The 27212-nt window shown below is 42.5% G+C and overlaps 1 pseudogene; it reads right to left on the bottom strand.

Moving 5' to 3' along the window:
* Positions 1–27212, bottom strand: part of LOC110324690 — a 96847-nt pseudogene that overhangs the window by 45465 nt on the left and 24170 nt on the right.

Genomic DNA, 27212 nt, shown 5'->3' with positions numbered 1-27212 from the left:
CTGGAGCCAGAAACAGGGTCTGTCCCAGAAGCTGTGTCGCTTCTACAGTCTGCACTCTCCCCGGCAACCTCCTTGGATATTTCTATTTCTGCATTTACATATCCTTGGTTGCAAAGCTGATATAGGATCCAGCTCCTCAGAGAGGAGCCAAAAGAGAGGTAAAAGCCGGAGTTGCTCCTTCTGACTTCTTATGTGTTCGGTGCTTGTTTCCTTCAGGAGTGTTGACAATGACCTGGATAGTTCAGTCAGCTGTGGACTAGACAGGAAGGAACCAAAGAATGTCAGACCAAGGGAACAGGAAACAAGTCCTTCATCCTCATAGTGTATATACCCTCATATACCGCACTTACAACAGATAGCGCATGGTGTTGAATGTACAAGTCTTAGTTTGCTTATAATGATGTTGGCATTGAAAACTGTCAGAGCGATTCTCTCCTACATGTGTAGGTTATGATCTAGGGAGGCAGAGCATTTCCCCCGTCTGTAGCTCATGGGCCTGGGAAAACCCCTAACCTTCCTGTCAGGTCCACTCATCAACACATCTCTAAAAGATATGGTCAGTTAGTTCATCAGCTTTGGACTGCAGAGCAAAGGACAAGAAGCTGGAGTCCCTCAGGGGATGTTATGTGTACACAGGGGTAGGGGGACAACATACAGACGAATTCACTACGATTTGGAATCGGTTTTCGTTGCTGTTGTTGGTTTTATTTTGAGATGCCAAGGAGAAACTCAGAAAGTTTCTAAACTAACTTAAATACATGCATTTGCTCTTTTCAAATGTATCTTATGCTCATTCGCCTGTTGTTTATAAGAGAGGGGACTGTGTGACCTGCCAAGAGTCTCAAAATGGGTCACCGGCTCTGGTCATGTGTTGTGCAATGGCTACCTCCAGAATGTGGTCTCCCTAGGATCCTGGAGGCCTCTAAGACCACTCCCACCGGAAACAGGGCTGCTGCAGGGAGAGGGTTGGATGTCAGATCAGCACAGAAAGTGTCAGGAAGTTCTTTTCCTAATTGGCATCTATTCTTTCTCAGCTCTCCTCCAGGAACTGAGGGGGTGTGAAGTTTGGTAGGAGGGTGTGAGAGGGACCATCTGCTTAAGAGTCTCTGGCTGTAGGGTAAGCTCTGAATACAAACAAAAGACTCTATTGACAAACCTCTGGTTGAAAACCTTTACACACATGTTAGTGATTAATTGCTTTTGGAGAAAAAAACCCCAGGAGGGACGAGTTTGTGTTATTTTTGCTGTTTATTATTGTTACACAAACATTCAGTGGCTACTTCCTTCAGCCTATCCCCTCAAACCCATCACTCCAGCTTCTAGCTTCTCTTCCTGGATAAAGTGCATGCATGCACACTGTGCGCAGCTCCAGCCTTCGGTTTATAATGCTTCCCAGATGTACTACTTGCAAATCAGTTTCTGATGACTCTTCTAGCAAAGCTGATATGGAAACAGTTCAGGAATATGTTTCTCTCTGCTTTCTCCCCCTGGGAGGTAGGAATTAATGTGTACCTGGGCTTCACAGTGAACAGCTGCGGCAAAGTCCCCAGGGAAAAAGGAATATTATTGATGATAAATCTCAGGCCAGCCCCAGGGAGAACCCTGGCAAATCCAAGTCCACATAACTGGGGCTCCCAGGTAGTTGGGTCTCACAAAGCAGTGACAATAGCAGATACCTGGCCAAAAGTCACGGGGAAGAATGTAAATTGCTTACCTTATAGTCAAGGTCTGTAAAAGCTCAGAAAGAAAAAGGAAAGGATTTCCTGGAGTGTATATGACCTGTTTGAGTCACAGATAAATTATTCTAACCTGGATTCGGTCCAGAGGCCTGCCGAGAATAATGTGCTCAAGACTCAGCCTTGGAACCTGCGTTACTTTCAAGGATGAAACTGAAAGCACACACTGGTTCCCTTTAAGCGACTCATGTACTGATGGGCTGAGCGTATTCCATATAGACAATCTTGGTTTTCTCACAATTGTGAAATTCTATCCAAAATATGGAGAGAAAAGAATACTCCTGTGTGTACTTTAGGGATTCTGTCTGTGCATTACAAGGAAAGAACAGACATTTACTTGTTTCCCTGTATCTATTCTGTCCAAGCATTGGGAAAGGGCACCCCTCTTCCATCTGCCTCTAAGCACATAAGCACAGAACTCCTAACACACTTGCCAGACTCCAACTCCTGACAATCTATACTGGATGCGAGCCTGGGGCCATCTGGACCCTGGAGATAATAACACACATTAATTATCTTTGTGTCCTCCCCACCGCAGATACTCAGCCTCTACTCAAATTCTGCCTCACGCAACTCTGCCTGTGTTCCTGCAAGAGCTCCTGGGTGTTCTCTTCTTTCTGTCCTTGGCCCAGTCTGTATTCCAAACCGCTGCCAACAAAGCCTTTCAAACACGTCCTCTTTGCCAACAGAATAATACTCCAAGTATTTAGACTGGAGTTCAAGTTGCTCTGTGATCTGCACGGAACTGCTCTCTGTCTGGAGAATGCTTGTTTGGTAACAATTATGCATCAGCCTCTGAAGAGGGTATAGAGAGAGCAGGCCAGGGCCTTGTCACACAGTGAAGCAGAGTCCTGTATGGGAGACAGAAACATAAGTAAGAATCTGCCATACCGGATCAGGCTCTGAGAGGTCAGAACTCTATTTAAAGTCAGTCCTGTAGTAGGGTACAGGAGAGCCCCTCCCCGCCCTTTTTGCATGATGGGAGCCCTCATGAACCACTTGCAGCTACTTGCTTGTTGTGGTCCCCATATAGAAAGCTACACTTTCATCTCCCTCTAAATTCCCTCCAGTCCCTGGAGAGGCCTGTAGCCAATGATCAGCAGATATAGGGGGTGTTTAGAAAGGGCTGGGCTGATGTCTCAGGAAGCAGGATGCCTGTCTAAAGATGTTCCTGATCACCTGAGGACTGAACCATGCTTGTTCATCTATGACGTCTTACTGTGTTAGGTTTTTTGTTTTTTTTTTTTTTTTCTTTCTTTCTGTCATGATATGAGTCTAAAGAGTCTGGACAATCCTGATATTCTACAAACTATCAGCCTGATCCCTTAAACTGAAAGATACTGACGTGAGTCTATTGGCCAAACATGTACCTGTGTGGAATATACATGTATCTATGACCGCCAACTGCCAATGCAGATACACGAACTTTGCAATTCTGGTGATCCCACATATGAGCAAAAGGTTCCTATGTTTCTAGTCAAGATTAGCAGACACATGATACAGAGATGAATGACAAAATCACGGTAAGAGTACCCAGCAGTGGGTTTGAGCAGAGCCTGAGAGTGTAATGCCAGTTCCCCTTTTGTGTGCCCCACAAGTGCCCCCTTATCTTAAGAGTTTCTGTTGGCTGGTGGCAGCCACCTCTTCTGGAAGGCTTTCTGCTCACAGCCAACTCCTGGACGTGAGAGTGCAGCAGGCCAGTTGCCGTGCCTCATAGAGAACAACCCTGCTGTGTGACTCAAGTGTCCACGTCCCCGAGAGATCAGGACAAAGCTAAGCTTAGCCGAAGATCCCACTCTTCCCTAACTTCCCCTCCTCATTAATCTGCTTCCAGTATTCCCTTATAAGATTTTTGATGAATGATTCTCTAGTAAAAAAAATATGCATATGAATCCCCACGAAAATCTAGTAGATTCAGTGTGACACTTATATTATGTGTACGTATTTACAAACAAACACACACACACACAGACACACACACACAGACACACACACACAGACACACAGACACACACACACACACACACACCCCTCTGCAAAACTGAAACAAAGTTCATACAAAAATAAGACTTTATTATGTGTTCTTTGATTGTAATCAATTTACTCAATTAACTCTGTGATTGACTTACTAGTAGATGTCATTTTCTGTTTGATGAGTGCCCTATGGTACCCCTGATATGGAAGCAATTAATTATATAATTATATTTTAAAAGATTTATTTATTTATTTATTTAATGTATATGAGTACACTGTAGCTGTACAGATGGTTGTAAGCCTTCATGAGATTGTTGGGGAATTGAATTTAGGACCTCTGCTTGCTCTGGTCAACCCCACTCGCTCCAGTTGGCCCTGCTTGCTCCAGTCCCTGCTCGCTCTGGCCCAAAGGTTTATTTATTATTATAAATAAGTACACTGTAGCTGTCTTCAGATGCACCAAAAGAGGGCATCAGATCTCATTATGAGTGGTTGTGAGCCACCATGTGTTTGCTGGGATTTGAACTCAGGACCTTCAGAAGAACAGTCAGTGCTCTTACCCATTGAGCCATCTTGCCATCCCAATTAGTTATATTTTCATGTCAGAATACAGAATACCAGAGAAAGACATCTCTGAATTGAATATAAAGGGAGTTTTCTATGTCAGCTACACAGAGCTGGTCATTTCTGTCCAGAAACAAAAGATGGCTCCTCAGAATGGGTCTCTCAGAGTGTTGTTATGGACTATCTGGGCCAGAATCATTTTGGGGTACCTGGTCAACATGCAGATTTCTTGGCTGGTCCCTGATTTCCTGATGCAGCATCTGTGGGGGTAACTTTAAACACACTCTCCCCCCCCCTCCAGGAGCAAACACAGTACAAGAAGAGGACCAGAGATGAAGGGAGGATTCTTCCTCTTCCCTCCCGGGGAATCCCAGATTGAAGAGAGAGACTTTCAGCCCGGGGTCAGAAAGGTTCATGGAGTGTCTCGGGAACCACACGGGTTCTCACAAAGCTGGAAGGAAGGAAGGGACAGGAATTCTGAGGCATCTCTCACACTCATAGGCAGCGTCTTTTTCTTTCATTTGAAGCCCCATGCTGCCTGTAGCCAACCTGTTGGTGCACACGGTTCATCCCTCCACAGAAATCTTAAGGACTGGGCTCACGTCCAGGTGTTCTGTTTTTACCTGTTCAGCTGCTTCAGCCATGAACGAAGGTCTTTCACTTTTCCCATAGTGGCACAGCGCTGAGGCAGGAGGGTGGCAAGTTCCAGGCCAGCCTGGGCTACACAGTGAGATTATCTAACAACAAAAATCTTTGACAGTATCTATGCAACTGTTTCGTAGGCTTCGTTTGTTAGCAGGGTAGCCCCGTCTGCTTCCATTTGCTTCTGCAGTGTGTCCACTTATGCATATGCACACAGAGATGCTCAAATATATCTGTGTAATGAAGAAACAAATGAGCAAACAGGCCAACAGAGGCTGTTACTCTGAGTGAAGTATGTTTAGACAGCCAAGTATTATTTGGGCCTTTTAAAACCCTTGAGTTCAAGGTCCAAGGAGGTTCTGGGTATCACACCAGCTCTGACCAACAGTCTTCTTGGGGTCTATAGCACTGCCCTAGGGCACATAGTACCTACCCTCTTCTTTCTCAGCTTGGAAGAAAGTCTTTCCCTACAACCCACTCCTTCTTGCAAACCTGACAAGGAATTGTGGGTTCACAGGTTTGACACTTCACAACTCCAGAGCCTAGCTTTAGACCTTCAGCTTTGAAGAGAATAAAAGTTACTGTTTCTCCAAGACTGTAATTACTCTCAACACAGTTCTCCCTTCCCTCTGTCTCTATTTAGAAGGCGTATCTGAGCTTCCATGGTCAGCATCTTCAGGGCCATACAGAGTTCTGAATGCACGAACCTGCTTTTCATTTGTGGTACAGGCTGAGAGCCAACATGGCTTACCCTGCTCTCATGAGTCCAAGGTCTTGGTTTCCAGTTTTCCTTCGGTGTTATATTTCCTCTGTCAATCCTGAAGTAATTTCCTTGTTGCTGGAAATATGCATTACATGTTGGCAAAGCTGTTGCTAAAATCTTAAAAAGAATACAGATGTCAGTTTAGCTAACCAACTACACTAGTCATATCTCGCTTCAAGAGTTTCAGCCATGCTGTTGTTTGTCAGGGAACTACCATTTACTCAGTAGCCTCAAGGGGTCGTGCAGGAGGCCCACGTATCTCTGCCTCTACCTCTATGTCTTTATCCATATCTATCTCTGTGTCATCTCTTTATACTATTTCCTCTGTAAAACTGAGAAGGTTTTTGTTATTCTAATGTCTTCTGCAATTAGCAATAGCCTAAATGGACAAAATATTCAATTCTTGTTTACTGTGGCATATTATATTATATAATATAATACATTATGCATTATACATGTATATATCATGTATTTATTTAGTGTGTGTATGTATACATGTCACAGAATACCTGTAGAGGTCAGAGGACAACTTGAAGGAATAGATTCTCTCCTTCTAACATGTGGGTCCCAGGAGCTAAACTCAAATTATCAGGTTTGACAGCAGGCACCCTGGCCCACTGACCAAGCTTGCTCGCCCTTGTTCCTGATTTTGTGGTGCTTAAGATGGGCACTAGCACTGTGCTTCTTCATCGCTTTGTCCTTGAAGTGTGAAACTTTAAGGACAAAGGTGGAGAAAACATAAAATATTCGGGGCATACAGGTTCAATGAATTCTTACATATTACAACTTTGGAAGGTCTTCAGGTCAGTTGCTATTCGTTATTATGGCTTGTTGATTCTGTTCTTACAAACTTCTCACTTGGGGTTGGAGAGATGGCTCAGTGGTTAAGAGCACTGACTGCTCTTCCAGAGGTCCTGAGTTCAATTTTCCAGCAACTACATGGTAGCTCACAGCCATCTGTAACGGGATCTGATGCCTTCTTCTGGTGTGTCTGAAGACAGCTACAGTGTACTCATATAAATAAAGTAAGTAAATAAAGTGAAATTCTCAAAAGAGGCTATGCCTCAGTTGCCATTTTTACTAGTCAAACTTCATTGGAGGAATGATGTCTATGTAACTTCAATTTCCCTAAAACTACAGATACCATGGTTATTTTTTATTGATATTTTATTTATTTACATTTCAAATGTTATCCCCCTTCCCTGTTGCTCCTGTGCAAACCCCCTATCCCCTCCTCTCCCCTACTTCTATGAGAGTGCTCCCCCACCCGCCGACCCACTCCTGCCTCACCCACTCCTGCCTCACTGTGGTTATTTTTTATACCATGTTTTGGTCATTCGTCTGCCATCCTAGCTTAAACTTGACGACTGCCCTGTTTCCAAGGCTTTGCCACCCTGGGTTCAGTGTTCACTTTGTCTCATTGTTGATGTCGCAGGACTTTCATCTCTCAGGCATCTTGCTCATTCAGCAGGAGCGTGTGGCCCTGAAGTCACATGTGATCTGCCTCTGGAGCCATGTTTACTCAAGCGTATCACTGTTGTGGCACTTAACCATGTCCTCCGACTAGCCTCTGACCTTTGTGACGAGGGCTTTCAGGACAAGCCACATTGGGATTTCTTTATCACTTTTCTTCATTAACTATGTTCATCTTGTAACATAAAATTGACCATTTTTCTAGCATTTTACAGAGAAACCTATATTATGGAATTAACATTCACTCTATACTGTATTAAATTTTATGTTTTATCAAATGTAAGCAATATCAGTTTTCTGTGACTTTAGGCTGGATTTTTCTCCACACAAAGTGGCTCATTCTCCATTCTTCTGTTTTAAGTCATTTCCAAAAGAAAATAAAGTAGGACCCCTTTATACTGCACAGGCATCTCCTGCAGACACTGTGAAAGTGTAGACCTGACAGCGTATCTTAGATCGGGCTGAGCTTCTAATGAGCTCTTAGGTGATGTCTGTCTTATGAGTGCACACATTCTGTATTCTGAGCCACAGGGGTGTATATGTGTGTGTGTGTGTTTCACAGTTTCCTACCACACCTCAGGGCTAGAGTTTAGTCTTTGTGCCGTGAGTTCGTTGAAATTTTCTAAGCAGAAAAATGAGGTGCTGCAGATAATCTTTAGTGTTCTCCAAACACTTTAGCAGGAGAGTGAAAAGAAGTCTGCAGTCATGCAGAAGGAAGTAAAAGTCTTATTCCTATCTATCAATCTATCATCTATAATATATAAAATATATAAATAATATATAATATATCTTATGTATTATTTATAATTACTAAACATATAAAATACAATCATACTTATATAATAATATTTAAATGCATAAGTATATAAATATAAATGCAACATGTACTGTATAATATATAATATATAACACATAATACATAATACTCCCACGTATAAAATATAGATATAGTCTTTCATAGAGCTACCAGGAAAGCTGCTTGCAATTCTTGGCTCTCCAGTTAGAGTACTGAAATGACTCCCCTCGCTGTTGTCTTTGCTTATGTCCATTTGTATTTCCATCTCTGGTGGTTCTCGGCCAACTCTGAACTTCAGACTCTTACTTACTCCCATCTGCATAACTACTGTAGGCTCCTTGTCTCTCTCCTGCTAGAGTGGTTGGAAGAACACTGAGCACATCATCCTTCTTCTCAGACATTGGCAATGGACTCGAGGCCCAAAGACTGAACTCTAGCCTTGAGATGTGGCAGGAAACTGTGATTGTATTTTTTTTTTCCTTCCTTCTTCCCTTCTTAACTCCATGTTCTACTTGTGAACCTACCAGCACCCTGAATTTCCCCTCTAACCCGATATTTGTAACTTTCTCTGGTTAACCTGTTGCCCTGGTTGTCAGTGATGGTCAACTTCGCTCAGGTAGTCAAGTGAAAGGAACAGCTTGACTGAGGAACTGCCTGAGGTGAAAGGCACTCACTGTAGGTGGTGCCTTTCTAATGCAGAGAGGGAGCTAGCTAAGCCGGTGTCAGTCAGCAAGGTTCCTGCATGGCTTGTTTTGAGCTCTGGTGTGAATTTCTGCCCTGCCTTCTCTTAATGAGAGACTGTGACCTGGGAGCATAAGTTAAAGAAATCCTTTCCTCTGCTAAGCTGCCTTCCATCAGAATGTTTCACTTCAGCAACAGAAGGGAACTAGAATATCTATTTTTATTTCCACCATCACATATCTTGGTTTTCAAGTCTCTGGCCCAATTGTACTACTGAGGTTTGTGGTCCATTTGCACCAACAGACCCAGATGACTCAGAAGTCCAATATACATATTGTCTGCCTTGTTTTGTGGTCCTGTCCTCATCTTGTTCTACCTGGAGCTAGCTATGTAAAGATACTAGCTGGGAAAGAACTCCCAGGGCCAGGTACGCTAACTAACCGCTTTCTATACTGTCTTGGGGCTCCCCACCATGCACAATGGTGAGAAACACCTTTATGGTTTAAGATCCAGATATTGGTGCCAGATGCGCCTGGATATCAGTCCAGCCCTGCTGCCCACCATCATCTGACTTTGGCCATGGCTCTCAGCTTGTGAATGTTTCCTTCATCTGCATGATAACACTTAGGGTGATTATTAAATGTGATAATATATAGGGAGCATAGAGCTTTGAATAAATGCAAGTGTCATTAGAACTATATCAATGCAGCAAACACATCAGAAAGATGTGTCAAATGAATGAGCAAATCAATGAGTGGTACCCAATTAATTTTTTTTCTATTACAATTAAAAGTCTTGCCCACAGTATAGGAGGAAACCGGTCCCACTGTTGCGCTTCACATACTTGATGTCAGCCTCACCCTGGGTTTTCCGTGACAGCTTCCCTCGCTGTCACAACAAGCATTCATTGGCCTCCTACTCACAACCATTGCTTGAGATCCATAATACTCATGGTATTAACTCGGTTCATCATTTTTTTTTTTTTTTTTTGGTGCCCACCACACGGCAAATAACTATTGATAAGTAGATAAATGGTGCATGTGTTTTAGATAATGTCTGTCTTGTGTTTTCTTATCTAAAAGATGGGAACTATTTCTTCATACTTATTGCCTAAACATAACTACCAACATCCCTTTCTAAAACGCTACCTGTCCCCATCACAACAGGCGACATTAAAGACTCTGAAGAAGAATGCAGACGTTGTTGTTGTATGTGGGTCCTGCCTACCTTAGCTTTATGCCAGGGACAGTGCAAGTCTTCTGCCTCGGTTCTCATCATCAAAATAGCAGATCTCAAGCCTCCTGAGGAACCATGTCATCCTTTCCTATGGATGGACTAGATAAAGGACACAGTCCAAGAAACTGTGGGACATTGGTACCTGATTTCCTTATCTAATACCACCCCAGAAGTGCTTTCAAATGTTTTTTTTTTTTTTTTCTCCTGGAAGGTTTTCACCCCGAGTCATCCTTTTTTTTCCCTGGTTGGGAATCATGTGCTTGAGAATCTTACATGTTTATTCATCGATTAGCAGAAATCCATGAGCTTCTTGCTATATGCCTGGCCCTGTGCTAGGCACCCATGCAAGTTTGGTGGATGTAACGGACGCTGCTTTGTACTTTGTACCATCCTGGTGGGGACAGAGACCCAGGCTTCCACGGAACTCACTGCATGTGATTGCAAGAGCAAAGCAGACAGTTTTTGCCACGGTTTGCTCCGGTTTGCGTCTATTTGCCAAGTGCTGTGCTGTACGTGGTACAAACATAAGACACAGACTCAGATCTCAGAAAGCATATAACCCACGGCTGCATGATAAAATAAGCTCGGTTCTGTGCCCACAGGGCACAATAAGGACTAATGCAGCAAAGAGGTGATGTTTTCATTCATGAAACATAGATTAGATGAGAGTCTTTGGTGTGAGGAGCTTGTTTACCCAAACAACAATATTTATGTAATAATCAATAAGGCGGATGGATGTTCAGTTCATCAGAGCTATGCCCCCCACCCCTGATAGCAAAAGGCATAATACATCCTGCAGTGTTCCGCTTCCTCTGACTGTTCTGCGTAACTCAGAACATCGACAAGATATGAACCGAAGATGCAAGTCCTTGGAGTGGCAAAGCTTCCTCTGCTACATAGAGATTAAAAATTCTAAAGGACGGAGAAGTAGCTGGGGGCAGGTTCTGTGCAGGTGTGACCGGTGACATGTGAGTTTAATTCACACTGTCTATCCTTAGGCGAGCACCGGAAGGAGAGACTCTAATGTGAGGGCATGCAAGGGACTGAATGAAGGTGAAGTGGGGCACGAGGGATGTTAGATCAGATGCTCCACAGTTTATACTGATTCGTTCTTCCTGTGGGGAATACTGAGAGGCCATGGGTCTAATCTGACTTGTCCTGAAAAGTGAGTTGACACCCAGGAAACTCAGCCACTTCTTCCCTTTAAGACTCTCTGATTCTACTCTAAAAAAACAGAAAAAGGAGGACACTAGAATATATCTCTTGACCAGAATGCACAGATTTTTCAGGCATCCACTGACCAAACTGGGGGTGGATTGGGCATGCAGGCAGGACTCTTAGAAACATCTGGGGCAAAAGAAATCAAGTAGGCTGTTGTGAAAGGTCATTGCTTTCAACATTCTTTCCTATTATGAATAAAATCTTCCTGAGGAGGATTGTGGGACAGTGGACCGTGCCACTAGACAGAAGAACCGGTAATGTGGAAGCAAGTTCAGAACCCTGGTAAATCTCATAATTGAGGACAGCAAGTGCTTGTCCTGGAGCACGTGACCATAACAGCTCACTAAGAGGAACATGACAGCCTATTGCATCGCATAAAAACCTGGATCTCCATGCTAATGAGGTATCTAGTCTTTAACCAATGAGCTTCCCTTCCTGGGCATCCCTTCCTGCAAAAGGTATTGAATCTCTGGTTCACCCTGAGTAAGATGTATGCATCTTTATCCACCATGAATAAAATGATTTGGACAAGCCAGGACTGTCTCCATCAAGGTGGGGGAGTAGAGGCTTTGTCATAAAGAGCCACGTAGATCTCCCGTAGAAGGCCTCTCTTTCAGCTCCTCCATACTTTAGCACTCACTCGGAGCCAAGCCACATTCTGCCCCATCCCAGGCTCAGCGCAGGCCTGCAGACTTGTTCTCGACTTCTTGCCTCCTGAGCCATGTTGGTGTACACAGAAGTCTGAGAATCATAACACCCATCCCAGATCCCGCTGCTTCTTCCCAGGAAGAACATGGACTGGGACCCTTATCTTTGACTGCGCTCTGCCTTCCCTGAGCAACATTCTGGCAGTGTTCCAGTTTCCAGAGGCAAGGCCTGTGGCCCCTGTGCTTCACCTCCCTCCCGAGCAGCGTATCACTTGCATTCCGACACCCTAGCAGCAGCGTGGCCGAAATGCAGACCAACGGAGAATGAACCGATCAGAGTGGTGTGTTCTACTAACACATTAGAGTAAGCACCTCCAGCATCGGTCACAGGGAGAGCATCCATAGATGTGATATCCTAGGCCCCAGCATCCAACCCAGGCTCAGATGTCTGGCTGTGTACAATACGGAGATCACAACAATGTTATCTCCACATAGCAGACAGCCCACCACCCTGGCCAGCCTCCCTGCCCTTGTACAATGGACACCTCTCTCCCACGTTCAGCATTTGGGTAATGAGGCTGGAGGGAATGAAAGGAAATTTAATTATTTCCTCTCACAGCCCTAGAGTTTGCTGGGGCTTAGTCCCTTAGGATCCCCCTGAGAAGTTCTCCCAGTCTACCTGCAACGATTTTAATAAAACCCATACATTTCCTGCCACTGTGATCTCTAAGGGATTACGTTACACTGAGTTAATTGGGAGTTGGGCAGCTAATCAGGTGAGCTGATTTGAAAGTGTTCTTCAATGGATGATTCGTGGTATTCTATAGTTGCCCCTGTTCAGAAGGAACAATATCGGCCAGCAGTTCTGGTACAATGTGAACCGTGTGAGAGGAGAGTCAACTCTGTGTTCCAAGACTTCATCATTGCAACATCTTGACCTTTAGACAACATAAACAGCTGGTGAGGCTAGAAAACAAAGTCTGACAGTTTAAAACGCTCAGAAAAATACTTCCCAAATCTCAGTGTAGCATGCTCTGATAAAAACATAGATTTAAGACCTGAGACTCTTGATTGGAATGCTCTCAATGGTCTATATTTTTGTTACCTCAGTAAATTTTATGTCTAATTTTATTCAAACAATAATTCAAACATTAAACATTGACATAGTGTTCAGAAAACACGACTAAAGCTTTTTGATATTTTTTTTTTCCTCAAACCAAATGTCAGCTCAAGGGGAAAAAAAAAATGCAACAAATTGCTTCACTCTGCCTGTGTCTGGGGAGAGTCCCGTGGGCCAAGGCTCATTTTCAGGTTGCGCATCCAGGGTGGTTCAGGATATTGTCACCTATATGTGAGTGAGGGTTATCTTATGGGGCCTGCGGTTATCTGTGACTGGTAGTTCCCACCTCTCAGAGTAACCTTTTCTCAGTTGTCCTCCTCCTGATTCTGTGTCCCATGCAAGCCATCTGGTCGACCAGCACAGCTGTCACATCATCCTGGGTCTGGGACTTTCCCACAGTGATCTGATTCGGGATCTTCAGTGATGTGGTCGCATGGGATGTACCTTTTTTTTTTTTTTTTTTAATTAGTTCACATACATTCCTCTTCTGTGTAAAACATCTAGAACATGTGACATGCCTGGCTGAGCCACCCTTCACATTTATTTTCTTATCTCCTCCACCTACATGTTTCTAGTAAAGTGATTTAAAATTTTAGTCCTAAACTCTTCCCTTGGAGTCGTATGTTTCTTATTTACCAGCTACATTTCGTTAGACATGTCAAGGTCACTGTTCTTTTATTAGGTTAACTTTTTGTTTTTCTCTCTCTAAAATATCACGGTGGGCTGCCAAGAGTTGAGAACAAAGAAAAGAGCTGAGTTTAAACTTCCCAGTTGTACAGCACGGTTCTTATAGAGTAAGAATGTTTAATTTAACTAATTTTAGAATATACATGGTCATATCTTTAGTACTGTCTGTGAAAAATTCAATAGGTCATTTCCCACAGGAACCTAAAATATATCTATATCCAAGTTGTTACTGTTTTTATTAAGAGGTCATTTGGAACATTTTTAGTCAGAGAGAGATGGGGGAGCTGGTGTGGATTATATACAGGACATAAGAGAAAGGCTGTATAGAGTCTGAGACAAGGTGTGTGTGTGTGTGTGTGTGTGTGTGTATGTGAGTATGTGTGTATGTGATGTGTATGAGTATGTATAAGTAAGTGTGTGTAAGTGTATATATGTATGTGTGTAAGTATGTATATATGTATGTGTGTGTATGTGAGTGTGTATGTGTGTGTATATGAGTATGTGTGTATGTAAGTATGTGTGTGTAAGTGTATATCTGTGTGTGAAGGTATGTGTATGTGAGTGTGTGTGTGTGTGTGTGTGTGTGTGTGTGTGTAAGGAGGGGCAGTATACACGGAGGTCAGAGGACAACTTTCTAGAGTTTGTTCTTTTTCTGCCATGTGGGTTCTGGGGATCAACCATAAGTTGTCAGGCTTGGGAACAGGTACCCTTAGCGTGGGTCATCTCTCAGGCTGGAGCTTGCCAGTTTCTGCGCTGTGAGGACTCATTCTACAGGGCACTGAATAATAAAGCCAGAGTACCATTCCAAGTCTCTTTTAGGCAATGGCCATGAAGATCCATAGATCACAATGAAAGGGGTTTCCTGGCAAATACACACAAAACACACTTCGAGGCATGGGCTGACGGCATGGGTGTGGCAAGAACACTGACCCGTTTCCATGTCACAGGTGGATAGTAGTGGCAGACTCTCAAGAGGGTGGCAGTTAAAGTCTGAAAGCATAGCATAGACATTTATAGTCACTTTCAATCCCCAACTCTCATAAATGTTGTTCATAGCTCACACTGAGCAAAATGCACAGTTTAAGAACAGAGTGGCTTGCTCTGCACAATCCGCTGCTTGTCTGGATGTGTGATGATCTACCACATTCAGCCTCACAGAGAAAAATCGCACGCCAGATGCTTCCCGGTCCCCATGTGGTTCTACTCGATGACAGTGAGGCAGAGCCAGGCCAGCGTAGGAGAGTGTGTAAGCCTCAGGGCTAGACCAGAGCGGTGACTCAGGCAGGCCATTGCCAGGGCACAAGCATCACCCACAGCTCCCTCTCTGGCAGATGCTTCTCTCATCCCTCTCTGTCTCTCTGTTACTTTTTCCTCCTTGTTCTCCACCTTCTCCTTCTCCTCTCCCCTCAGACATTTCTTAGACCTACTTATATTGGGGATGCTGAGAAGTCGCCACGGAAAAGCAGAGTGTATCCTCTAACTGCAGGAAAACCTCGTGTTCAAGGAAACAACGAAAATGTCCAACAAAGAAAGAATGGGCGAGTTAAATGTGCTTCAGTTATTCAATGCAATGCTTCTCCGTGATAGAGAAAAGTACTGAGGATACAGTGGGGTGAACCTTGAAAATATTAGGGAAAAGAGACAAGACTGAACATGATTCTTACCTGAAATATCTCTAACAAGTGAGTCCACAGTGATAGAAGGAGGTTAGTGCTTAGATGGAGGTGGGGATGTGGGAGGGTGGGAATGTGGGAGGGTGGGTGTGTGGGAGGGTGGGCACGTGTTGACTAAAAGGAGGGTAGCCTTCTACCTTTTCTCTATTCTCTTGGGCAATACACATATTGCAAAACTTACCATCTTAACCGTAGTTCAGTGCACCAAGTCATTCCCTCAATTGTGCAACAAATCTAGAGAACCTTTCTTTCTTGCAAAATTGAAAACTCTGTATCTGGTAACCAGTAACGTTCTGCGTATTTCCCCCTCAGCTCTGAAAACTGTCATTCTCCTTTCTGTCTCCATGAGTTACGGCACCTCTAGCTAGCTGCCTCAGGTACGCACAATCTCGTCGTTTTGGCCTTGTTTGTCTGACTTGTTTCACCCCCTATAATATCCTTAAGGCTTATCCATGTCGTGATATCCAATATTTTGCTTATCCACTTATCTTTGGTTGGACACTTGGGTTCCCTCCAGCACCTGGTTATTTCTAAGGGCCCTGCCATGAGTAACAGGGCACAGACCTCCTTTCAAAACTCTGCTTCTAATTCTTTTTAGGTGTCTATCCAGAAATGGGGGTTTCATTTGAGGTGAAGAAAATATGCTAAACTTAATCGTGTTGATATTCACACAGCTTTTGATAGAACTCCAACTATGGATTTGTACTATCTGTCTGTACGTGATTTGTGTCAATAAAGCCATTGCACTCAACACAAACATGCACTCACACAGATACATGCATGCATACACGCATACGCACATACACACGTACACACAAACATGCACCCACACATACACAAGCCCACACATAGGCTCACATGTAAACATATACCCAGACACACACAGAGGTGTGTGTGTGTGTGTGTGTGCACACACCTAAAACAATGCCAGTGTTCAACCCGTTCTCTAAGGGGATCGTGTTAGTGAACAGGGAGAAGCCTGGTGTGCTGAAGTGTGTGGAACCTGGTTTGACTGCATCATTGTACCTAATTTGCATGACCTTCATGTGGTCTTTAAGCCTTCAAAAAGCATCTATTACAACTAAGCCCGTGCTTGCTAATGAAGCTACCCAGGCTCATTCACGGGACAAAAAGATGGAGCATATGATGCTGGGACCCAGGGGAAAACCCTTACCAAGATCCTCAAGGGTTCTCTAAGAGGCCTTGTGGAGCCCAAAGCTTCATTTCCCCAAAGCCAAGCACCTGCCCATTTGGTCCTAGAAAAGTACTGATGCCTCCCTCTCTTTCACTCTTCCCTTGGTTCCATTTCTTTCTTGAAGTGATCCTTCCTGAATCAGTGTTAGAAGGGAACTAAGAAGAAAGGGGTAAAGTAATTAATAAATAAAAAGAGGGCTCTGGTGACATACCTCAGTCGTTAAGGGTGCCTGTCACCATACCTGCTGACTTGAGTTTGATCTCTCAGACCCACATAGTGAAAGGGGAGAGCCGACTTCCCTGCATTGTCCTCTTATGTCCGCCTGTGTGCACGCACACAGGTGTGCATGTGCACACATGTGTAAATAAATGCAACAAAATAAAGAAATCACCACTCGAAAATCACCACACAGCCTATCATCATGCATAAAGTAATATAATAAACATGTAAATTCTAGTATTAACTGCTTAACAAGGCAGGCACCTCCACTGGCAGCCTTCTACATGAACATACCTTCGAAGTGTCCTTTTCCTTTGTTTCAGCTAAAACTTCTTGAGAAAAATAAACTGAGCATACTCAGACGTGTTTCTGTCACAGTAACCTCTCAGATATGTGCTGCACAGCCTTGAGCTAACCATGGCCAGAAGGCATTTGCCATTGTCCTTGAGTTAGAAACTTAAACGGAACACGCTCTGCAATGTATACTTGAAACTGAGCTTGCTTAGGAATGTGTCCCTCGCCCCAAGTGTTTTCCTTTATGAAGATATATAGCTTTCCCAGATTCCATACTTTACTTACTTTTGGAGTAACTATGGTGTTCTCCATACCTGTGATAGACATAAGGCTTCCTTCATTTGCCTTCTGACTGAGTTTTTTTGCTCTGTGAGAACCAAGGAGGCTCCACCGTACTCTGTTACATTGACAGAAGTTATGGTTCTATGGGTTTCACAGTTTGCAAAGAAATTTTTTGGTATTTCTTTAGTTTGCTCATTTCGGGTGGGGGTGGGGAATATGAGCACCCTCTGCTGGTCATTTATGATAACATAAGTGAACCTCAGAGAAAAGCTGTCCACTGACTTCCTAGTTTGTGGGAAGGACTCAGCATGGACAGGCCTCTTCTGAGGTTTTAATGAGGGACCCTGAGGACTGAGATAGCAAGCAAGACTCAACTTTAACTTGCACCCCAGTTTACTTCCCAGGACTTACCCAGGTAACCAAGAGGGTCAAAGCTACTCAGTTCAAAGTGGTTGTGTTTGCACTGGTCACAGTTGGCTCATTGCACATTCCCTTTGCACAGGTTCCCCACTCTTGTCAGATAGACAGGTCATTCAAATAAAAACTAAACAGAAATGCGAGCTGAGGTCATAAACCAAAGGGCTCTAACAGATATTTACAGAACATTTTACCCAAACACAAAAGAATATATCTTCTTCTCAGCAGCTCATAGAACGTTCTCTGATATTGACCATGCATTGGAACACAAAACAAGTCTCAATAGGTTCAAGAAAACTGAAATAAAACCTTCTATCCTATCTGACCACCATGGATTAAAGCTGGTGTCTTAGTTAGGGTTTTACTGCTGTGAACAGACACCATGACCAAAGCAACTCTTATAAAGGAAAGCATTTCACTGGGGCTGGCTTACAGGTTCAGAGGTTTGGTCCGTTATCACAAGGTGGGAGCATGACAACATCTAGGCAGGCATGGTGCAGGAGGAGCTGAGAGTTCTGCATCTTCATCTGAAGGCTGCTGGCAGAATACTGGTTTCCAGGCAGCTAGGACTAGGGTCTTAAATCCCACACCCCCAGTGACACACCTACTCTAACACAGCCAAACATCCTAATTGTGTCACTCTCTGGCCCAAGCATATGCAAACCATCACAGCTGGATATCAACAGTAGAAACAATAATAAGTTTACAAATTTGTGATGATGGAATAATTCATTACTGAATCAGAAATTGAGGGATTTCAAAATCAGTGCTGAAATCAATAAAATAGAAACAAACAAACAAACAAAAAACAATAAAAAGGATCATTGAAACAAAAAGTTAATTCTTTGAGAAAAATCAATTAAGATTGACATGCCTTTAGCCAAATTAACTAAAATACAGAGAGAAAGAGAGAGAGAAAGAGAGAGAGAGAGAGAGAGAGAGAGAGAGAGAGAGAGAGAGAGAGAGAGAGAATGCAAAATTTACCCAATTAGATAGGAAAGAGGGACATGACACAGACACCGAGGTAGTCCAGAGAACCATAAGGACAAACTTTTAAAACTGTACTCAACAAACTGGAAATTCTAATAGAAACAGGTAATTTTCTTAATACATACTGTGAATCAAGTTAAATCAATATCAGATAAGTAACTTAAACAGACCTATAACTCCTAGAGAAACAGAAAATATATTAAAAGTCTCTCTCCCTCCACCTAAAAAATATCCAGGGATAGATGGTTTTAATGCAGAACTCTACTTGACTTTCAATGAAGAGTTAACAAAAATACTCCTCAAATTATTCCACAAAATAGAAACAAAAGGTTCATTGTCTAATTTCTTTTGTGAGACCACAGTTACTATGATACCTAAACAACATAAAGACCGTACCAAAAAAAGTGAATTACGACCACTTTCCCTTATGAATATAGATGCAAAAATTCTCAATAAAGTACTTACAACCCAAATCCAAGAACTTATCAAAATTATTATCTACCATGATCAAATTCAAGCATGCTTCATCCCAGAGATGCAGGAATGGTTTAACATAACCATAGCATAACATTTATCATAGAAATTGATCAATGTAATCCACCACATAAGCAAACTGAAAGACAAGAAGCACACGACAATCTCATTTGATGAAGAAAAGGCCTTTGACAAAAATCCAACACCCCCTTCATGATAAAAGTCCTGGAGAGATGAGGGAGACGGAGACATAACTCAACATAATAAAGACAGTTTATAGCAAGTCCACACCTAACATCAACCTAAATGGAGAGAAAATGAAAGCTATTGGAGAACAAGGTAAGGCTGTCTATTCTCTCCATACCTATCCAATATAGTATCTTAAGTAGTTCGAGCAATAAAAGACCTGAAGGAGATCAAAGGGATACACGATGGAAAGGAAGAAAACAGAGTGAGGTGTCTTCATCTTCAGATGATATGACAGCATATGTAGGTGTGCCAAGGAATTATACCAAGAAACTCTTCCAGCGGAGAAACACCTTCAGCAAAGTAGATGGATACAAGATTAACTCAAAAAAAAAAAAATAGTAGCCCTTGAATATAAAATTAATAGACTGAGAAAGAAATCCAGGGAACAATAACCTTCACAACAGTTTCAAAACATTATAAAATAACTGAACAAATAAAGATGTGTATGATAAAAACTTTAAGACATTGAAGAAAGAAAATGAAGAAGATATCAAAAGAAAGATCCCCCATGCTCATGGATTAGTAGAATTAACATAGTAAAAATGGCCATTCTACCAAAAGCAATTTACAGATTCAATGCAACCTCCATTAAAGTTCTAACACGAGTCTTCACAGACCTTGAAAGGACAATTTTCAGCTCCATATGGAAACACAAAAAAACCCAGGATAGGTAAAAACAACCCTGAATAATAGAAGAACTTTTAGAGGTATTAACATCCCTGACCTCAAACTGTACTTCAGAGTTATAACAATAAAAACAGCATAGTATTGGAAAACATACAGAAAAACACATTGATTAGTGGGATAAAATTAAAAACCCGGACATTGATCTACTCACCTATGGAGACTTGATTTTTGATAAAGAAGCCAGAAATATACACTGTAAAAAAAAAAAGACAGCAACTTAAACAAATGGTGCTGTCAAATTGGATATCTGCATGTAAAGAATGCAAATAGATCCATACTTATGACCCCTCACAAAACTGAACTCCAAATGGATCAAAGGCCTCAAAATATACCAGATATACTGAATCTGATAGAAGCAAAAGTGGGGAATAGCCTTGAACTCATTGGAACAGGAAAAGACTTTCCAAGCAGAGCACCTTTAGCACAGGTACTAAGACCAACCATTAATAAACGGGGCCTCATGAAAATGAAGTTTCTGCAAAGCAAAAGACACTGCCACTTGGACAAAACATCAGCCTGCAGAAGGGAAAAGAATAATTTTTTTCCCAATCACACATCCAATTGAGGGCTAATAATACATAAAGGACCCAATAGCAACAATAAAATAAAAACCTGAATATGAAGAAAACAAAAGAAACCCAGTTTAAAAGTGGGGTCTAAACAGATCTTAACTAATCTCTCAAAAGAGAAAACTCAAATGGCCGAGAAACCCTTAGCAGATGTTCAACTTCATTAGTCATCAGGGAAATGCAAACTACTTTGAGATTCTATCTCACACCCATTGGAATGCCTAGGATCAATAAAACAAATAACAGTTCATGCTGGTGAGGTGTAGAGTAAGGAAAACATTTATCCATTGTGGGAAGGAGTGCAAGCCTGTATGGTGCTACTATGGAAATCAGCATGGCAGTTCTCCAGGAAGATCACAATCTATGTACGTATGCTATTATCTAGCTAGACCACTTTTGGGCATATATCCAAAGGACATTTCATCCTACCATACAGACACTCTTACTCAGCCATATTCATAACTTCTCTACTCACAATAGTTAGAAATAAGAAACAACCTCCATGTCCCTCAAGAAATGAATGGATATAGATAATATAATATATTTAAGCAAAAGAGTATTACTTAGCTGTTAAAAATGAAATCGTAACATTTGCAGGAAATGAACGGAGCTACCAAAAAAGACGTCCTGAGTGAGGTAACCCACACCCAGAAAGACAACTATGGTATGCATTTGCTTATACCTGGATATTAGCTGTTAAGTCAATGATATAATATACAGAACCACAGAAGTTAGATATAGAGTAAAGGACCACGAGGGAGAAATAGATCTCCCTAGAAAGGTGAAATAGAATGCATAGTTATACGGACAGGGTGGGGACAAGCAGGAAGGGGGAAGGAAGAAGGAGATAAGGGGGTGGGAATACTGGACAGACAGCTAAAATCAAGGACCATTTGGCTGGTAGGATGGAAACCTAATATAGTAGACGCTTCCTAAAATATATACATATATGAAAGATGCCTAAATGAAATTGCCAAATAATGGGGGAAACCGAGCCAGCCCCAGGTAGGCATTTCTGATCACCAAGAAGCTTCTAGTGCTAGGACTAGGTTACATCTAATTAAGTTTCCATGGCAACCCCTGAATAACCCAGGCTGTTGGCAAGGCTATAGGTTGTTCTCCACAAACAGATGGCAAGGGCCCACTGATGAAGACGACATTCACGCAACTCTTTGAACACGGAGAAGTCGAGCTGGTGCCTACCCTTTGGGCTAGTGTTCATGGTACCAGAAGGCACTTGGAATGCTACCAAATGAGAATTGTAAACACCAACCCAGCTATAAACTCTTCAGTCTACACTGATGTCCTGCCTGGAAGATGTGCTAGTGCAGTGGTGGCACCGACGCTTGTGGGCGTAACCAACCATTGTCTGATTTGACTTACAGCCTAATCTGTGAGATAGAACTCATATCCTATACTGCTTGGGTGACTAAGAACTTGAGACCAGATAGCCCAGGGACCTAGGGGAAAATCAAATGCTACTGCTCTGCGACAGGAATGTAACAATAAAGTGACTCGTGATGCCATTCCTCTGTACTGATAGATCAGAACCTTGCGCAGACATCATCAGAGAACTTCCTTCTTCAGTGGATGGGAACAAACACAGAGGCCCACAACCAGACAATATGTGGAGCGCAAGAGACCTCGGAACATTCAGCCCTAGATGAGATGTCTCCATCAAATCATCGCAGGGCTCAGAGAACACTGCAGAAGAGGAGGTGGAAAGAGTGGAGGAGCCACAGGCGATGGAGGACACCAAGGAAACAAGGCCTTCTAGACACAGCACGACTAACGCAGGTATCAGCTCACAGAGACCGAGCAGCTCGCAGAGTCTGCACAGGTCTGCACCAGCTGGGGTCCTGGATTCGAAATAAGCAGACATGCATTCCCATCTCCGACCCCAAAGCTATCTCCACCTGATAACCATATGCAAATGAAAATTTAGTCTTCTTCCAGAGAGTCTCTCTGGGGAAACAAACTACTCTTAAGGGTAGGCTGCATGCCCAGTCGTAGGTGGCCAAAATTTTTTTTTTTTAATTTTTATTTGTATGCTTTTTTTTTTTTAAACCTTACAGGTCCTTTGCAGGTATATTATGGCCTTTGATCTTACATTTTTATGGGATCCCAGAGTGGGTGAACAAGTGGAGCTGATTCTGGATCTGTTTTTTGTGCCTTGTCTTGGGCTTTTCTCCTTTTATTTGTTTGTTTTGTTCTATTCTGATCTGTTTATATTATATTATATTCCCTTAGAAGCCCATTTGTTTTCCAAAGAGAGATATGGTTAGGAGGGGAGGTGGAGAGGAACTGGGAGGAGGAGGAGAAGGAAGGGAAACCATAATCAGAATAGATTGTATGAAAAAAAATCTATTTTCAATAAAAGGGAAAGAAAAAAAGGAAACTCTAAAGATGAAAATAAGAGCAGTAGATTGGAGTCAACGGTGATGATAACTTGTTTTCTTCCAACAGGGACATGAGGAAGGAAGGGAGGATGTGCCCAAGCTCTGAGACACAGTAAAAAACGGACGTCCATCCTTCACGCCATAGAAACAGCACATCAAAGGGGAGGCTAATGTCCTCTTTTAATTTTCTTGAAACATCTACAAGAGAGAACGAAAGGAAACAGTAGACATAGCCAAATCCTTGTTTTCTTTTTATAGAATTCTGTTGACAAGGCCAAAGTGTACGTGAAGAGAGTCTGGGAAATGGGATAAGTCAGTAAAAGTTTCATCTTTAAAACCGTGAGTAAGTCAAGGAGGACGTGGCACAGTGACAATGACACAGACACACTAATTGTGCTAACAAGCTGGGAGACCCTAAGCCACCCAGTCAGAAGGGCTGCTGATGTAGTGTGGCCCCCTCAGCTGTCAGCTGGGTAGGGCCACGGTGTTGTTAGGCATCAGGTCCCCACCAAGAATTCTTGCTGTGCCTCTGAAGGGTTCTGCTTTTAGGGAATGCAGTAACATTAAAAAAAAAAAAAATCCATCTTCTCGGAAATCGAAAACTAAACATTTAAAGTACTTGAACAAAGTTTATTCCATAATGACTAGACAATTTTAACTTGATAATGCATTGGAGGAGGGACAAAGAAAGAAATCTAGTACTTGTAAGGACTAAAGTTAACCTGTAAGCCCCCCTTGCCCAAGGACAGGTAACTTCCTGGAATGCTATAGGCTATTGTACCTGTACGACAACGAGTCACATGTTTTCACTCTGGTAAACAAGGCTGCTCGCCCCAACTGCACAGGATGTGCTTGTTCACATGTAGGTGGGAGGCACATAGGCAGGAAGTACATCAGGATTGTATGCCTGTCTCCATTGGATCACAGAGGAAAGTACCATACCCTTGTGGGTTCTGCCTTTCTGAGCACCTGATGAACATTTTCTGGGAGCATTAGGACCTGGCCAGAATTAAATAAAATTTGCTTTAATTGGACAGTTGTGGGTTTGGTCTTTCTCCTCACAATTTGCAGGTTTAATAGTACCCCCAAATAGAAATTAAAAAAAAAAATCATTCTTTGCAAACACATTTCCTCATGAGATGCTGTAACATGTATAGAGTTTCTTTTGGGTTAATCAGAATAAAACCCTCCATTATGTCTATAAAGCTCTGTCTATACAACACCAAATAGTTTAGGGAGTTCAGGGTTGGGTGGAGTTGGGTACTCTAGTCAGGCCCGTCATTTGATGTCATTAAAACAAGTGCTGGGTTGTCTGTCAGAATCTTCCAAGTTTTTATTGTTTGTTATTGGATTGTGACTAGTGATAAAAAGCTTATGGATGAACAACATCGAGTTCTGTTTAATTTGGAAGGAATTAAAAAGAAAACTCCCCCCCCCCTAATCAAAACCAGTTGCTTCCAGAAAGGAAAGAATAAAACTGTATCCATCTAAAAAGTAGCCAGAGGGGAAGCTGGTCTCTATTTAGGATCTACTTGGAGGCTCATCTTGGAGTTGTAGGACATAGCCAAAAAGTAGTCTTTTGGATGGTGTGAGTGAGTAATGACTCCATTTTGAAATAACCTAATGTCTCAGTCTTCGGGAGTCCCCCCAAAGTCTTAATGTCACACAATTTAATTCTAGCAAACTATAAATTATAGCTGCCAAATCTTTGTATCAGCTTTGACTGTATCTTAATTGCAGGGGAATTAAAAATACCTAGTGTTTATGGCTGGAATTGGTTTCTAAAAATATTTAGGCTCAAATGTGGACAGTTGAAAAGCCAGTTATGCAAGAATGCTAATCCATCCATCCAATGAGTACACACTGTCTTTGTACATGCAACAAACATGTGGAGGTAAATGGACAGACTGGGGAGTCTCATGTTGGAGGCTGGTTACAATATTCTCGTCTGCTTCTCAGGAGGAAACTTACCTATAAAGAATGGTTCCTTCATTTCATTTTGGGGGTACTAGATTTCTTTCTTTGTACTCTTCAATGTATTATCAAGCTAATATTATCTACTCATTAAGGAATAAACTTAGTTCAACTATTTTAAACATTTAGTTTACTATTTACAAATCTCTAGATTACTAAACTATCTGTTTCAAAATATTTGTATTTCCCAGATTCTATGCAAGACAGCTGTTGTCTCCTTTTATAGGCAAATAGCTTTTAAACCATTAAGAATAATAATGAGTGGGACACACACGCTTACGTGTGTGCATGTGTGCGTGTGTGTGTGTGTGTGTGGTGTCTGTATTGTATGTGTAGAATATATGCATGTGCATGAGGTATATGTGTGTATGGTTTGTATAGTGTATGTGGTATGTGTGATGTGTATGTGTGGTATGTGTGTGTGGTTTGTGTGTGGTGTGTGTATATGTGGTATGTGTGTGTGCATTCAAGTGTGTGTGTGTGTGTTTGTATCTGTGTGTATGTGTGTGTGTAGATGGGGGTTGTTATGGTTTTCTGGCTACTCTGTCTCTAGGGAATAAGACAGGCAGTGATGGAGAAAAGCTCTCTGACAGCTTCCTCTGGTCTCCTAGATATGTGCAAATTTTAAGATTCCTATTTCAGGATACTTAGGTGAGTTTTCTTAAAATACATTTTCTGGAAATCCCTTTCTTAGGCCAATTCTGAAAGGGTCATGAAAGGAACCTAGGGCAAGCACAGGCCCACTGCGGGGGCTGCGGGGGCAGCAGGGCACCTGAGCATGCACAGACTGACCCACTGTGGGGCAGACAGGAAGCTGGGACATGCGCAGCCCCACTGTGGCATATATAGAATTCTTAAGGGCATCAGGATAAGTTACTTGAATTTGATGAAGCCGGGCATAGATGTAGGGTTTTTTGTTTTGTTTTGTTTTGGTTTGGTTTTGGTTTTTCAAGACAGGGTTTCTCTGTGTAGCCTTGGCTGTCCTGGAACTCACTCTGTAGACCAGGCTGGCCTCGAACTCAGAAGTCCGCCTGCCTCTGCCTCCAAGTGCTGGGATTAAAGACATGCGCCACACACCCTGCGTAGGTTATCATCTTGTAAACACTAAAACATGTACATTTTTGAAAGTTGTAATTAAAAATAAACAATCTTGCAACTTCAAGACCCACCTGGCCTGCAGAGTGACTTCAAGATTGACTTGGAAAGTTTAGCAAGACCTGTCTCAAAAATGAAAAAAAAAAAAGTTTAAGAGGATGTCCCAAAGGTTAGAGCATTTACCTAGCATGGGAGAAGCCCTAGGTTCACTCTCGAGCCTCCCTGCCTGCCCTCAAAGATTTGATAATGTTTTATTTTAAAGCATCAAGGTCTAATTCATCCTAACAGCAAAATTAAGTTGTCTATAATCAGTCAAATGTTTTAGTTTCATTATTTCCCTAAGATGACTTTCATGGAAAATCTTAAGCTATCAGCTCCCCTGGGAAGGTCCAAAATCTACACCCTGTCTTGTTGCAAGACTCTTAGGTCCAGGGTTATTTGGTTCCATTCGTTTGGAGAAAGAAACATTCTTAAAGAAGAAATGGTTTTGCATGCTATTTCCCACAAGGTATGTTGTTGACCCAGTTACGCATGCGTGGGGAAGCAGCTCCAGTGAGGCCAGGCTAGAATTTGCTCAGCCAAATGGAAACGGCAAGGCAAGGCAAGACTGACAACTCACAAGGACACATGTAAAGATGTGAGATGCTCCTGAGGAGGTCTCTGTAGAAAAAATGCTTGAAACGGGGTCTGGGTTGGTCACAGTGCTGGCTGGCCCTCTGTAGTGCGGGCAGTGTTCACACACATCCCGCTGAAGCCTCTGCTTGCAACATGCACAGCCATGTCGAAGGAACCGCAGGCAGAGAAAGGAAACCAGGGAGCCAGTGTTTCAGTCTCCTAGTCTTGGGATGCTATGTCCCTGGATGCTTTTCCACCCTGGTCTCTTTGATTCATGGTTAAACCAAGAGTACCAGACCCTAAGCAGATGCTTTCCAAGGCCCAATACTGATTCTGTGCACAGACTTTCTAGAAAATGTTCTCTGAATGCTTAGTATGCAGTCATTATACAAACAAATAAAGTCCTGGTCATCTGGAAGCCACAGATGTTTGTGTGTGCTGGGGGTCAAACTAATTTTACTAAATTGTGCTTTGTAAACTTTATTTTCTTTCTTTGTTCTTTCTTCCTTCTGTTTGTCTTCCTTCTTCTTCCCTCCCTCC

The sequence above is a fragment of the Mus pahari genome, chromosome 7 (assembly GCF_900095145.1).
Source record: "Mus pahari chromosome 7, PAHARI_EIJ_v1.1, whole genome shotgun sequence".
NCBI lineage: Eukaryota > Metazoa > Chordata > Mammalia > Rodentia > Muridae > Mus > Mus pahari.
The sequence above is the reverse complement of the archived record's forward strand: the minus strand, read 5'-3'. Positions and strand labels throughout refer to the sequence as shown.